Source organism: Mirounga angustirostris, unplaced genomic scaffold (assembly GCF_029215605.1).
Source record: "Mirounga angustirostris isolate CCGP_5_RB_7025 unplaced genomic scaffold, mMirAng1.0.hap1 SCAF_6, whole genome shotgun sequence".
NCBI classification, from domain to species: Eukaryota; Metazoa; Chordata; class Mammalia; order Carnivora; family Phocidae; genus Mirounga; species Mirounga angustirostris.
Genome location: NW_026991714.1, coordinates 111,528,264 through 111,544,393, shown reverse-complemented (window position 1 = coordinate 111,544,393; position 16,130 = coordinate 111,528,264). Strand labels below are relative to the sequence as shown.

Genomic DNA, 16,130 nt, shown 5'->3' with positions numbered 1-16,130 from the left:
TGCTAACCCAAAATGAAGCAAAACAATTAATTACATAATGCTGAATGAACTGATGAAGATGATTATAATTTTTATGACTTCATTTAAAACACTGCTAGTTCTCTCTGTGATGAGAACCTTTTCACAGGCCTGTACTGAGTTCCGTGAGGATAAGAAACTCTGAAGGGGAAAAAAAAAAACCCACAAACAAACAAATAAACAAAAACCATTGCTAGTTCTTTAATATTTTGTCTCCCAGATTCAAGGGATTCCTTTTTCTCCTCTCTTTTAAGCTATCTATAACTTAAAACAATTTTGGAACAAAGTTTGAAACATCTGTCTTTTGCTCCCTACCTGATCCCTCCAGAATTTGGAAAACTCTTACTAAATATTCTTGTTTTTCATGACAATGTATAAATTTGCATGAGTTCAAAAAGAATCTGTTTTTCTTCTAACAGGACACAACTGGACAAGGCTTGGCTTCCTAGCCTCAAGAGGGTTTTGAAAGTCCAATCTGAAATTCCTTATGAGAAGTTCCAGCAAAGCAGATTTAAAACAGCCTATATGGTCAATCACTATTCTTGCCACACTTAGTAAATAATCAGGCCAAGTTTATTGAAACTAGACTTAACTTGCAAACAAATTAGTCTTACTGTGGTTACTTTTGATAGAAATGGGGATAATTAAAAAGAGGAAAAATTGTTTCAATAATACACCTCTGTAGGTAGCAGATTCTAGTGTTGTTGTCTTTGAGGGTTTGTTTTCTGCCCATCAACTGGACTAGATCCTGAATTCGTCCAAGTTTCCTCAAACATTTAGCTAGAACTCTCCAAACTAACATTTTCCATTTCCTCTGACTCTTCTGACTTGGAATCACTATAAAAGTAAAACTGCCCTTTTCCTGAAGCCTTGCAACTAAAGCTGGACAACTTGATGTAACTTTCATAGAAATCAGCACAACAGCTCATGTGTGGACAATCTCCATGCCTGTTGCTATGCAGCCACTCCGAAAGCTCACTAGGGACATTCACACTGAGAACCAGGAATATCTGTCAGATCGCTGCTGCCTGCCTTCACTCTGTCTAAAGATGCTTAGAACCCGACACCTAGAAATTTTCTCAACTGGCTGCCCTCCAAACTCAGAAACTAAATTTATCATTTGCTTAAACTATTAACCTTTGTTTTCCTTCTGTTTCCATAGAAATGGCTCTCATTAAATAACTGATTGCTCACATCATAATGAGACCACACAAAGGTGAAAATTCACCTGCAGTGCTGCCTCCTTAACTAAAACATCCTCATATTCATCCTGTCTTAAGTAATTGTGAGGATATGTGTTCGCCAAGACATCGTGTTGTGCTTATAACCCATTTGAGTTATTCAATTGGTTAAATCTTGACTCCTAGAGTCTCTGCCCTGGGGAATTTCAAAATCCTTGGCTATTGTTCTCCTTGGGGTCATCATATGAACACCTCTAGTGTGTTGTATATTCTCGAGGGTTTTAAATGCCCTGCCGGTCAGCTCCCACTCACACGCCACGTGGTATCCATGAGGATTGGACAACCGGGTGAAATCAGCCATAACCATATAAATGATGAAGAAGTGACTGGTGTGGGAAACAAAGGCAGAAGAAAAATTATTAAATTTTACTATCTAGAGCCCACTGACAAGTCCTTGAAACAGGCAGAGTGACATTCCTCTAGGGACTCAACTGCCTCGATGTTGACACTCTGCTAAGGGCAAAAGGTAGTCCTAACCCAACATCCTCCCCTCAATCCTGGATCCTGTAAGCCTACTTTAATATAGAAAAATTCCTTTGGAAAATTCCTTTATCTCTAAACCCCCTAAGATACGTGTTGGCAATCATCCCCCAAGCATATGGCCCACTGATATATATCTGAAGGGTCTCATGACTAAGGTTTTATTAGACGGTAATAAATGACTTTTTTCCAACAATAGCTAGCCCCCTCAAGGTCCTGGAAACCTTGCTTCCAATTCCACAGAGACTTACACTATCCCCAACCCCCTCCCAACTTGAAAGTCTTTAATGGGCCACTCCTTATGACCCCAGTGCAGCTCTTTCTGCCCATGGTCCTGTCCCCGTGCTTGAATAAAACCACCTTTTTGCACCGAAGACGTCTCAAGAATTCTTTCTTAGCCATTGGCTTCGAACCCTAACGTCTTTCCTACATCAGTGACTACACAGCCCTCCGGCCTGACAACTCAACTAATGGAAACAGCAAATGTGTGATTCTTCAGCCTGACTACATCAACAGTGGTAACAAGAATAACACTATACCTGTTGGTCATATTCTCAGCCTGCTGAGAGAATGACCAAAAAGGGGGAATTCTTAAAGCCAAAACCAAACCAGAGACCAGCCTTGAAAATTCCCTGAGCAGATAAAACCAGGGTAGTCATACAAACAAAGCTGAAGTCAGCTTTTATTTTGCAAGACTAACTTGACCTGGGACATTTCTTGCTTTTGGTTCTGGAAATCATAAGCAAAACTGGATCTATTCCCCAAGGTTGATATGAAGTAACCACTGACCAGTTCCCTGTCATTTAAGAAAATTCTAAGATTATAACCAATCAACAGTCACTGCTTTCTCAGTGTATAAACTTCTTTAGAACAATATACCCCTGAGCCTTGCTCCACGTTTTGGTTTGAGTACTTCTGGTCTGCAAATTGTCTTTTTGCTGTGTGCACAATAAACTTTTACCAGTTACTACTTCCATGATTAACTGGTTTTATGTCTATAATTTTTTAATTTTTGACAGGAGCTATGAGTAGGTCTTTGGCAAAACACAAAACAAGATGAAAAAATGAGATTGGAATTTCAGCTCGACAATAAGTGTAAATCAGTTAAATACCATCCTGAAACAAAAAGACACCTAATGCATATCCAAATAAAAGTGCACCTACACCCTATTTTCAAAAATCTAAAAGTAACACAGAAAGTTTAAAAGTGAAAGACTGGACAAAGGTAAACCAGACAACAAAAGTAGAGGCTCGTCGCTCATATCAGACAATGTAAATTCCAAACCAAAGAAAATTGTTAAACTGAACAAATAGGATTGTATTACTTTGGGTGAAGGTACATCTACAATGACATTCTGTTACAAAAAGAAAAACAGTTTATATGCCAGGTAACATAACATTAAATATAATAAAATAAAATCCATTGGAAATAAAAGATGTCAAAAACAAAAACAAAAAGCACTATATTACATTATATTAGCTCCTATATAACTTAGAGTCTTTGAAAGGCAAAATAGAAAAGAAACAAAAAGGCTTAAAGTAGTGGTTTTCAAACTTGAGTCTCAAAAGTGTCTGTGGTGAGGGATAATAAAAGATACTGAAAAGGCAGTTTGGACCATCCATCCTCATCTATTAGCATCCCACAAGACCTTGCATTTGAAAAACATAGCCTGGAGAAGGCAATGGGGTTGAATACGCTTCATTGTTTTTAAAAATGTCCATGACATTGATTCAAAAGTCAGGTTCTAAATTCAGTGTAGGTCAGTATTTAGGTTTAATGGCTGCCTTGGTCAAAAAGCTACTTACAAGAGCCCACAGAACCACATCAAAGAATCAAACGGTGCCTGCACTCCGTGAATCTATTCTGCAAAGGTTTTTTTTTGCTAAAATTCTGTTAGTAAATTTCCATTATCCCAGCTGTCAATCAGTTATTCATGCCAAATAATTGGAAGGTGATGTGCTTTGATTTTTTTTTAACCAAATAAGCTCAAAAACAACAACATCCTTTGAATGATTTTTAAAGCAAGTTAGATTTTATTTTTAAATGAGGTTTTTGGGTATGTATATGTGAGAAGTATTGTAATGACACATACTGTTTTCAGCCACAAAATCAGGTAAGGATGAAACATTCCAGACACATGCTTTCATAATGCTCTTTCCTTAGCACCAGATTCTGTCAAAAACCAGTTTCTCAACTTGTTAAAACATCACCTCAACCTTGAATGGACACATTAAATGGGCTAGTTTCTTCAGAAATGTCTGCTGGGTCACCAGAGGGAAAACAAATCATCAAAAGTTGGAATGCTTATCTTTCTGCATGAGCAAAGAAATGTATTTCACTTTATCTTTAAATCTGATGAGTCTTTGAAATCTTTTACCATGAGATAACCACCTCTCCTCCACGAGGGACAAATAATACCTATGGTCACGGCCCTTCTCTTCTGAGTTTGTTATAAAGATTCTCCCACTTTTTTTAAACTGTATCAAAAACACTTCTGATTTGAATTTGGTGTATTTCCTTATCTATGATGGAGGCATTAGATACATTTCCCATGGGATGCAATCCGTGACTCACCCTAGGACCCATTTTATTTCAGTAGAAGCAGCTGCTCCATCTGTAACTACACTTACTCTGTTTTCCACTCCTCTCCTCCATAAAACAGTGGGGTTTTTAAAATTGTTATTAAAGAAGTAATGTACTGTTGAAAAACTATCTTCTTGAGCACACTCAGAGAATGTATTAGAGTGACTCACCATACATGCACAATGTGCTTTGTGCATTTAATTACTGAAAGATCATCTTGGATACATTCTTAACTGAGACATCTGTACTTTTTTCCAACTGTGTTTAGAAAACCTCCCATACTGAGCAGTTTGTTCTAAAACTTGTTTCTTCAAGTTTATAGCAATGGATTTTACCTGTTTTCAAACACTTTTTGTTTGGATTGGATATCATATAACTTAAATATGGCTGAAAAAATACAGATACTTGTCTTCAGGTTCTGAATGCTTAGTTTTAAATGCCTGGCTACTGTAAGGGCGTCCCATTACTTACAGTTAGTTTTCACAGTACAGTATGTATTTAGACTTCTTGCAAGATCTGATTACATCATGGTTCCTTCGACCTCTTGGTGTGATGGATGAAGACTTATACTAGGCAGAAAAGAAATGTTGTTCAGCTACTTTGGAGGTTTTGTGGGTTTTTTGCTATTGTTTACTTGTACTAGGGTCATTTTGCAAGAATCTTTATAATCCACTTTCCATTTGGAGGGCAGAATTAATTAGTTTTGTTAAAACGAGAAAATCTTTAAATTTACCTAGCTGGGAACAGATAAATTGTAATGTATCACAATATGCTAAAAGCTAATAAAAACAGGATGGAGATGCCATCAACCTTCTTGTTTGGAAATGTCCATAGATCTTTTAGGAAGACTTACTTACAACACATGGCAGGTAACTTTCTGGCATCCGTTATCTAAGGCCCAAATAAAATTGTGTCACAAACAACACAAAACCCTAATGACATACAACAGTAAACACTTCTTTCACTCAAAAATCTGAGTGCATCAGCTGATTTGCAGCTGGACTTGCGCATTCATACCTCTGAGGTCAGCTGTGGGTCAGCGAGGAGGTTCTGTTGATCTTGTCTGGGCTTGCTTACGTGTCTGAGGGTTGACTGACTGTCAGCTGGTCTAGGGTGGCCTCAGCTGGGATTATTGGAGGAGCTTAGATCTTTCCACTTCTCATCTTCCAGCAGGTATGCCCAGATATGTTCTCATGGCAATGACAGAGGGCAAGAGTGAGCAAACCCAATCCTGTAAGACCCTGCTTATTACAGTGTGCTTCCATCTCACTGGGCAAAGCAAGTTATATGGCTGAGCTCAGAGTCAGTGAATTGAGAACCAACAGTGTAGATGCAGGGAGGGGTGAAGAGTTGGACAATTCTTAGAATCAATCTACTGCAATCAGAGTGGCCGTAACAGGGGTACAGTAAATATTAATAAAACTTAATTTGTTTTATTAAAATAAAAACAGATCTTTTATTATTTACTTTCTAAAACCTGCATATCCTCTGAAATATGTACAAACCACTTTTGATATCATTGGTTCTCAAGGGCCTAAATAGTTTAATGATTTAGTAGCTACCTTGATTTTTTCCCCACTGACACTCCTTGCTATTTTTAAGACCACAAATGAGATTTCAATAAATGTTAAAAAGTAAAAATTTATAAACCAAAATACCATAGCCACAAAAGAAGGCACCAAAAATTAATAGTATTCCTTTTAAAAATAAAAGGAAAGACAAGACTTGATCATTTTTAATACAACTTTTTGAAATAATTATATGGTATCAAAAAGGAAATAAAAATCCCCATTATAAGCTATTTTTTTAAACAATGCAATGGCGAATATTACTACACATACATACACAAGGGATGTGGTCAAATGTATCATTCAAATTTACTGCTTTAGAAAAGAAGGGATAACATGAAATGCATTATTTGACTTAAGAATTCAGAATAAGGGATCCATGGGTGGCTTAGTCAGTTAAGCTTCTGCCTCAGGCTCAGGTCATGATCCCGGGAGTTCTGGGATCCAGCCCCACATCGGGGTCCTTGGTCAATGGAGAACCTGCTTCTCCCTCTGCCTGCCACTCCCCCTACTTGTGCTCTCTCTGTCTGACAAATAAATAAATAAAATCTTTTTTTAAAAAAAGAATTCTGAATAAAAGCACATCTAAGAAATATTTTTTAAAAATGAAATAATAAAGATAGCAATAGAAAATAATTATTTATAAAACAGAAAATAGTAGAACTAAGCAATACATTCGAAGACTGAATTTGAGGAAGAAAGAAAAATCTACAATATGCAATAAAAAAAAGAGAAAGAAAATTCACATGCACAATATTATAAGTTGTGAGAAAAGGACAAAAAAAAGAGAGGCGGGGGATTTTTTTTTTTAAATAGAGAATTTTATATATATATATATATAAAGTCCATGTACATGGATTTAAAATCTTAAAGGAATGGGACACTTTAATAAGCAAATAGAAATGATCAAAACTAGCCCAAAATGAAATGAGAGCTTTGAAAATTTTCAGGCAGGAAAAAATTTGAAAATGTCAAAGAATTGTCAAATAATTAAGTCCAAAACAGATCATGGCACAGATAATTTTCCAGGTGAGTTCCTTCAAATCTTTTAAGAGATATTTCAACTACCTTCTAAATGACTGGAAAAGGAGCACAAAATAAAGGGAAAGCATAAATCAATTACAAACTTAAAAGCAATTATCTGTGAAATTGAATCCACAATATATTCAAATAAATATACAACATAACTATGTAAAGAATCATCCATGAATACAAGGAACATTTAATATTTACAAACCTATTAAAATACTGTGTCCAGGGCGCCTGGGTGGCTCAGTCGTTAAGCGTCTGCCTTCCGCTCAGGTCATGATCCCAGGGTCCTGGGATCGAGTCCCACATCGGGCTCCCGGCTCAGCAGGAAGCCTGCTTCTCCCTCTCCCACTTCCCCTGCTTGTGTTCCCTCTCTCGCGGTGTCTCTCTCTGTCAAATAAATTTTAAAATCTTTAAAAATAAAATAAAATAAAATACTGTGGCACATTAATAAGTTACTTTTTAAAATCTACATTATCACCTGGATAGGGGTAGGAAAAGTGTTTGAATCAATATCTTGTTTATGCTGGTGATGAGGGAGCAGAAGGCTAGCTGAAGACAAAGCATAAGCTGACACCCTGCAACCTCCCCCCACCCCCACTCCTGGGTGGGACTTGTGTGACATTCTTCCAGGAAGCTCCCAACTGTCTTATTGTTAATGCTTTACTAGAGGGAAAAACAACCTTAACTTGACAATGGCACGGCCTCAGGTATCTAGTAGGTCCTCTTTAGCATATGAAAGTTCTTTTGAAAACCTCCCTTTTTCCTTATCTCCCCCAACTCCCAAATATATAATCACTACTCCTCAAAACCCCCGTGCTTCAGCTCTTTCTGCCCACGGGTCCTGAGCCTGTGCTTTATTAAACCACCATTTTGCACCAAAGACATCTCAAGACTTGGTTGTCAGCTCCAGACCTCACCCCACCGAACCTCACCAATATTCCAAAACCACATCACTGGGGGTGCAGTGTGGATAGCCTCTTAGGCAAATTAAAAATTAAAGTTTATTTCTTTAATGTGACAAAAACGATATATGTCAAACCAAGACAATTTATGATTCAATTTAAAAGCATTTCCAAAAGGATGCCTGGGCGGAACAGCTGGCTAAGCATCAGACTCGGTTTCAGCTCAGGCCCTAATCTCTGGGTTGTGAGATAGAGCCCCAGGTCAGGCTCTGTGCTCAGCAGGGAGCCTGCTTAAGACCCTTCTCTTTTTTTTTAAAGTAAAATAAAATGAAAATGAAAGCATTTCCATTAAATTCAGTAGAAAGAAAAAAATGCTTGTCATGATCACCATTATTTTGCCACTGTTTGGGAATTTCTATTCAGCAGAATAAGAAAAAGGAAAAAAATAAAATAAAAACAAAAGACAATAAAAATAAGTATAGTAAATAAAAACAAAAAATAAAATAAAGTATCATAGATAATGCCTAAAGATATATATAATTTATTTTCAAAGATCAACAAAAACCTATTAGAACCAAAAGAGAGCTCAGTAAGTTAGATAATTACAAATAAATATGCATAATCCAATAGATTTTTATATACCACAGGAAAATACCTAATAATTAATGTGTATTCCACATTCCATAATCATAATCATAACAATATAAAACACTTGATCTTTGATTAACAAAATGTGAAGAAACCTACTAAGTGTTTTGTAAAAATAAAAGCTATATCACAAACATAGGTGAAAAATTAAAAGCAAAATTAGCTTTAAAGCTTTTTAAAAGTTTATTATTATTATTTTTTATAATTGCTACACCCAACATAGGGCTTGAACTCATAACCCTGAGATCATGCTCTTCTGACCAAGCCAGCCAGGTGCCCCAAAGAGCAAAATTATTTTTAATTTTAATGGAATGCTAATCAAAATTGCAATGGAGTTTTTGAGTATCTCACTAAAATAAATATATTTTACTATAAGAATAAAGAAAGGAAAGTATCTATATTTCTTTTTTTTAAGATTTTATTTATTTATTTGACAGACAGAGACATAGTGAGAGAGGGAATTCAAGCAGGGGGAGTGGGAGAGGGAGAAGCAGGCTTCCTGCAGAGCAGGGAGCCCAATGTGGGACCCAATCCCAGGACCCTGGGATCATGACCTGAGCTGAAGGCAGACGCTTAATGACTGAGCCACCCAGGCACCCCAGTATCTATATTTCTTAAAGAAGAGTACAATGTATTTCCAGCCATATAACTGTGTTACTAATGAAGAATTAAGACATTAATGAGGGGAAAAATTGACAAGCTCAGAAAATGATCCAAGTATTTTTAAGTACTGCTTATATAAGAGAGGGATTTGGAACCAGAGAACCAGTACAAGAGTTTTATTTAATAAATAATACTGAGAAAATTATTTAAACATTTAAAAATAATAAATTAGATTCCTACCTCATACCACACACTAAAATAAATTCCAAAAAATCAATAAGCTAAATCTAAGAAATTAAATAATTGAAGAAAATTGAAGTGAATAGCTATCTGTTCTTAGAGTAAGGAAGGTCTTTGTAATCATAAGAGCAAATGAAGAAACAATAAATGTAATTATAAGAGCAAATGAAGAAACAATAAATAAATAAAACCTCTAACAAAATGGGAAAGATATGGGTAACCTACTCACCAGATCAAGAATTAATATGCTTCCTATGTAACAAAGTGAGGGAGAGCTCCCATAGGTTAACAAACGCTCCAACAGAGAAATGGGCAAAGGGCCTAAGTCAATTTATAAGATAAGAAAATCAATGGAAAATACAGCTAGTCCCCCACTTATCACTGGGGACACATTCCAAGACGTGGAATGGATGCCCAAACTCGCAGAGTCCCAAACCATATATATATATATATATAATGTTTTTCCCTATACATAGGTATCTATGATAAAGTTCAACTTATAAATTAGGCACAGTAAGAGATTATCAACAATAACTAATAATAGAATAGAACAATTTTAACAATATACTATAATAAAAGTTACGTGGATGCGGTCTTTCTCTCAAAATATCTTACTGTACTGTACTTGCCCTTCTTGTGTTGATGTAAGATGATAAAATGCCTACATGATGAGGTGAAGGAGGTGAATGATACGGACCTGGAATGCAGCGTTGGGCTAACACTGAACTCCTGAGCATGTGATTCGTCAGAAGGAGGATCATCTTCCAGACTGTGGTTGACCCAGTGTAACTGAAACTAGGGGAAGCAAAACCACAGAGAAGGGGGCTATTGTAGACACTAGATAAAATAGTCAACCTCGTGTGAAATCTAAGAAATGTAACATAACACAAGGATGAGGTGACAGTTTCACACAGTAAATTAGCAACGTTGTTTTGTTTGCTTTTGCTTTGTTTTGTGTCATTTGGTACCTAGGTTAGCGAAGCGCAGCAGAATGGCCATCAGTTTCTGATGAGAATGTAAGTGGGTCCATTTGGAACTGCAGATCTGGGCCTTTCATCAGGTCCGGCTCTTTCGGAAATAACTCTAAGGAGATAATTAGAGATGCACACAGAGGTGTTTGTACAATGATGTTCATCACGGTGATACTTATCATTCAAAATAATTAGTGGCAACCTAAATATCCAACAACAGGGGAGTGCAGCAATAAGAGGTAGGTTGAATAATCTGTGGTACGTCTAAATGGTGAAGTAGCTATTAAAATCACAAATGGAAGATTATTTAATGAGGTAAGAAATTCTTCACAATATAGTATTAAATGAACGAAGCCAACCCATGCATGCAGTGTGATGGCTAATTAAAGAAAGAGAGAGACTTAGGAAATGAAAGAATATGCCATAATTTTAATTTTGATGATAATTTTCTTTTCTGCATTTCTAGTTTTCCAGTGAACTTCTATTCCACTTACAAATCAGAGGGAAAATAATAAATCTTCTAAGTTTACTCATTCAACATTTTTAAAAGCACAATGTTCTGCAAGGTTAGCGGTCTTAGCAACTCTCCTAAATAATCCATTGTTCCTTCAGAGAGATTGAAGTCATCTGTCTGGAATTCCAAAAGCTGACAACAGTCATTTCAGACCCTCCAGTGTTCTTTCTCGCAGATGTAATAGAGATCATCATGTACAATAATGGCAGAAAAAAGTATACAGTGGAAGTTTGGATTCACATTTTAAAAAAGAATATGTAATGAATCAGAGTCAAGTGGCAAAGAAAAAACCCACCAAATTAAAACATTTCTTAATCTCACACTGCCAATAGGTCTATCGTATTGGCATTAAAATTTCTTTTTAAATCTGTTTGGCACTGATTTAATGAAGCACAGAGAAACAGATAAAGCAGGACAAGCAGCCATCATTGGTCCCCAGGGGGACTGTGCGCTGCCCTCCTTCAGCCTGAGAGAGCCACCAGGAGACAGGGTCATTCAATATGGGGAGCTGTTCCCCTTGTCCAGCTTCCGATTGCAGATTCCATCTCCAGGCTGGGGGGCAGTCCGTTCTCAGAGCAGCGGAGCTCCAGTTATCAGGAAACCATTTATCCAGAATCCCCAAGGTGTGGACGGCTCTGAGCCAAAAAAAATAGGGAAAGGAAGAGGCTTGGAGGGGAAGGTGAGGCCAGTCCAAGACAGATAAAGAGCCTCTGAGCCCCGCATCAAGGTGAGAGTAAAAGGCTGAGGATCAGGCCTTGGGTGTGTCCTCGGGGAGGGGGAAGGCTTGCATTCAGTCTCATTGAACCTCCTCAGTGGTTCTGAGCAGTCAAGAGACAAGAGAGGGTTGAAAGAAGCATCAAGAGGGTTGAAGGCATTTACTCAAAGTCACACACCAGGAACCAGTGAGCAGGATTTGAATGCAAATCTGTTCTGCTGCCTTGCTGGGCTGATTTCATCCTCACCCTTGGCGGTGGCGCAGTGGCCTTCTAAGTGACACGTAGCCATTCGAGGCCGTGCAGGCATCCCCCCCCCCTTCCAGGGTCACACAGGTTCAAGGGACAGCAGTTTCACCTTCTCTGTCTTTTTCCTCCTCCCCCACCTTGTCTCCGCTTTACTGCAAGAGTCTCGCATTTCCCAGCTTGCCCTTCCACGTCCCCCTTGCCTGGATGGCTGCCTGCCTCTTGGTTTTCTCTCCATAACCTACTCTTTCTCCGGGCTGTGTATCTCCTCCCATGCAGCCAGATCTGCCGACCCCCAGGGTCTAGACCCTGCTCCCTGACCTCTCCTTTTTTGCTTTCCATGTGCCCCAACAAAGTTCTGAGCTGTACAATCAATGTATAGAAACTCTCATAATGCAGAACATTTTCAAGAAAAAGATAAAAGACCTGAACTCTCTCCCAGGAATGAACTACATATAAAATTTTACCAAATGAAAGAGAATGATAATGAATACAGCTAGAAAATAGAGACCATCCAAAACAAGGAGAGCTCCCGAGATCCAATAAATTTAGAAAACAGAACATACTCTCTGTCCTGTTCACCGTGCATAAGAGCCTGAGGCTGGGAAGAGTCCTCCCATTAAAGGGCCATTTTTTTTAACCCAAATTTCTTTGACCACAGAAGCCTTTTCATAGGACATGTGTTAACATTCATAGACCGCTAGTTATATGGTAATAAGTTACACAGTTTGAGAAAGGCCGATGCTTGCTGATGTGCATAATAACGTAAGTAACAGTATGCCAGGAGAGGCTGAGCAGCTCTGCTCCAGCCATGTTGCCCCTTCTGGTCTGCCTGCCCCCACCAACACCCACCTCAGAGCTACCCCACCCATGAATGGATGAATGAGCAGGGAGGTTTGCACTGCACAGACTTGGATTCAATCCACTGTGACAGGGCAGACTGACTAACTTCTCTGGGCATCAGATTCCTTACTGGTCAAATAAGCATCATGATACCTGAGTCTGTAACACACCTGGCATGGCCTGGACCAAACGAATATCCCCATCACACACATACACACACACACACACACACACACACACACACTGACTGATCCATACTGAATTGGTCTCTTCCCTCTATCAGAATCAATACACTCATTGCAGAGGCTCTTCAAATTGTTTCAAATGGCTTCAGGTTTAGCCTTGCAAGCACTAAGTTCAGCAAGTAGGAGTCTATTTTTTGAGTTATTTCCATTTTCCATTTGTTAGTGACAGATGCATGCAATTACTGGAACTTCAGGAACAACACTTCCTTCCAAATCACTGCAAATACCAGAGACAGAACACCTTCTCCTCTTGGCTGCTACCCTGGGGTAGAGGATCAGGGTTCTTGACACTCTACACCTTTGATGTAAGAGAACAGCTTCCAAGCTCACTTTCCTGGAAACCTCCTCCCTTCTTGGGATTTTTCTGTGCTCAATGATTGCGTCCCATGTCCCTCTGCAACCCTCCTTCTCCCCCACCAGTTCATTTTAAAGCTGCGCCTCGAGGCCTTGTTGGGTTTGTGGAGTCATCCTTCTGTCCTGGCACACCTGTCCCATCTCACGACAGGACTAGGCAGCAGCCGGTTAGCTTCCAAAGTGCAGTAACTCAGTTTGCAACCCAGATCTGAAGAACCACCCTTTGATCTCAGAGAATATAACACTGTAAGTAATGACCCAGGGAGACTGGAACTTGGAAATACAATTACATTTTCCTTGTTACTTATTAGAACTGGATCAGGCTCTCCTGTGCTCCTCAAGTCCTCGCATTTTCATTCCTGCATAAACAGAGTCCCTAAGCTCACCATGGCATACTCTTCTTGCTCTGGAATGGGAAAATAGCATCTCCTGACATAAAACTCCTGTCTGAAAACTCCCATCAGAAAGAAAAGTCAAGAAGGAGGTATCCAAGAACCTGCCCGAATGAGCCCCTGGGACTTTAGGGTTGACGGTTTGCTGCAAAATAGAATTGTAAGCAGCCACCCCCACGTCTCCCCGCCGAGGGCTTGGTCCTGCCCTTCTGCTCGGAGTTGGAGAAGCATGGGCTCGAGAGGGACCTGGAGGAGAATGCCTGCCCCACTGTGTATTGGCTGTGGGGTCCTCAAGCAGCCTGGCTCTAGGCAGGAATGGACTTCAAATTTCCGAGCCCCTCTTCTCTTTTATCGTTCACAGGTTACCCAACACATTCAGCCACCGCCACGGCAGGAAGGTGCCTACAAGATCATTGCAAGGGGGCAAGTTGTGTTGTCAAAGTGTAGCTTAACCTCTGCATGGACCCGAGACCCCAGGAGGGGCCAGGAACAGCAGAAAGGGTGTCCTCTTATGGGCTGCTGACCCAGCCTCCCCTCATATTCCCTCAAGGGTACCTTCCACTCCACACGGAGGGGCATGCACACTGGGCAGAAGGAGGGAAGACCCAGGGAGAACCAGGTCTGGATGAGAGATTAGTCACGCCCGTGGCTGGGCTTTGCCTATAGGAATGAGGCTCCCTCTGATAACAAAGGTCCCCTTAGGAGCAGCTTGTGAATTATTTCCTTTATGGCCCAAACATTGCAATACATTCCTTTTCCCCTACACCTATCGCGAAGTCTGGAAACTCAACAGTTCTCCTCTGAACCCCTAAGTGATGCCTTAACTCTAGCCCTCTCCTCCCCAGACCTCCACCCTCAGCTACCAAAGTGAAGTTTCAAAAACAGGAATCTGGTCATGCTTACACTGTGGCCCAGGCCCATCATCTCCCACAAGAGTCTTCCCCAGGATCACCCACACTGACCCCCTTAGGTTTTCTCTTGCTATATTCCATAGCCACACTCCATACAACAGCCGAAATGATAAGCTGAAAAACAGAAATCGGGTTATGTCATTTCCCAGATTAAACACCATCACACTCAGAAAAGAACTCAGGTCATGTGGATACACCCTCCCTTCTTACTGCTCCTTCTGCTCAGCCCCTCACTCCTCCACTCCTGCCACATTCAGAGGACCCACCAAGTTCATGTCAGCCTTTGGCCTTGTCACTTCTTCGGACTGGAATCCATTTCCCCCACATGAACAGAGTAACCCAGCTCCTCCTGGGCCATTAAGGATCTGCCAGAAACAGAAGTGCTTCTGGAAAATCTACACTCCTCAGAACCCAAGCACATATTCCAAATGGTGGATCAGGTGGGGACTTTCCTTCCACAGAGGTCTTCAATTCATATTACTCAGCATAGCAGAGTGGTGCCCAACCTATGGGGCTGGACTCCCCAGGTTCAAATCCTGGCTCACTGCTTACTAGCTGTGTGACCTTATTTTTTTTTAAAGATTTTATTTATTTATTTGACAGAGAGAGACACAGTGAAAGAGGGAACACAAGCAGGGGGAGTGGGAGAGGGGGAAGAAAGCTTCCCGCCGAACAGGGAGCCCAATGTGAGGCTCGATCCCAGGACCTTGGGACCATGACTCCAGCCGAAGGCAGACGCTTAATGACTGAGCCACCCAGGCGCCCCTAGCTGTGTGAACTAAACAAGATATTTAACCTCTCTGAACCACAGTCTCCCCCTCTGTGGAGTGGAAATACTAATAATAGTATAGCTGTGTCCCTGTAGGCTAGTGTAAGAATCAAATGGATTACTAGAAGGAGACTATTTGAAAAATGGGAATGACAATAATAGGAGTTACTCCAGCAGCAGTGGAGATTAGACCATTTATTCCCATTTCGAACATATTGTAAACAATTGGGAATCCTGAGTGCCCAAGTCCTCCCTTGGCCATCCCTGTCCTACCCATTACCAATCCCAGCCTTAACCTTATGGGCAAATAGAATTTTGGATATTTTCAATGCTTTTGTATAACATAGACTTGGGGGCTAAAGGGCTGTTTCTGATCTTTATTCATCTTTTCATTACTGTCATGTATTTTATTGATTTTGCATTGAACTATGTTTTCAACATTTTTAAAATGAGACTCTTGCTTCAGTGGATCCCAGATCCTAACATCTGGTGAATTACAAACAATTGTGTGGGTTTCTTTTTCTTCTTAATTTTAATTTAAAAAATCGATAAATAATCTGTGATGCCTTTAAAAGATATTAAATAACACAATGAACTTGGGTTTTATTATGAAGATATTTTCAACAGTGACTGCACAAAAATCACAGGATTTGTAAGACCTCGAGGTGCTGGGCTTTCTGGAAAACTTCTCATTAAGATCCAGAATAGAATTGGAGGGCCCATGGACAGCATCCAGGCCATCAAAATTTTTGCAAGAGAATAAAGTTAAGGCAAATTAACAGATTTACTGGTAATTACTTTTTTTCCATTCAAAATAAACATAGCTTTTGGGCTGCCTGGGTGGCTCAGTTGGTTA

At 39.7% G+C, this 16,130-nt stretch overlaps 2 long non-coding RNA genes across 3 annotated transcripts in view; both read right to left on the bottom strand.

Annotated features, from left to right (window-relative positions):
* Positions 1–6,682, bottom strand: part of LOC123846603 (uncharacterized) — a 156,749-nt gene extending 150,067 nt beyond the window's left edge. Inside the window, exons 1-2 of one of the 2 annotated variants that reach the window (XR_008506351.2) lie at positions 5,341–6,682; positions 4,795–4,892 (exon numbers count right to left, since the gene is read on the bottom strand). This is a non-coding gene — a long non-coding RNA (uncharacterized LOC123846603). Of the gene's footprint in view, positions 1–4,794; positions 4,893–5,176; positions 5,284–5,340 lie in introns of those variants that run through there. The other variant, XR_010412494.1, reaches the window with a different exon arrangement.
* Positions 6,683–6,690: 8 nt separating this feature from the next.
* The window catches only part of LOC135364780 (uncharacterized), a 71,654-nt gene continuing 62,214 nt past the window's right edge, over positions 6,691–16,130 (bottom strand). Inside the window, exons 4-5 of the long non-coding RNA XR_010412496.1 lie at positions 10,285–10,399; positions 6,691–7,310 (exon numbers count right to left, since the gene is read on the bottom strand). This is a non-coding gene — a long non-coding RNA (uncharacterized LOC135364780). The remainder of the gene's footprint in view (positions 7,311–10,284; positions 10,400–16,130) is intronic.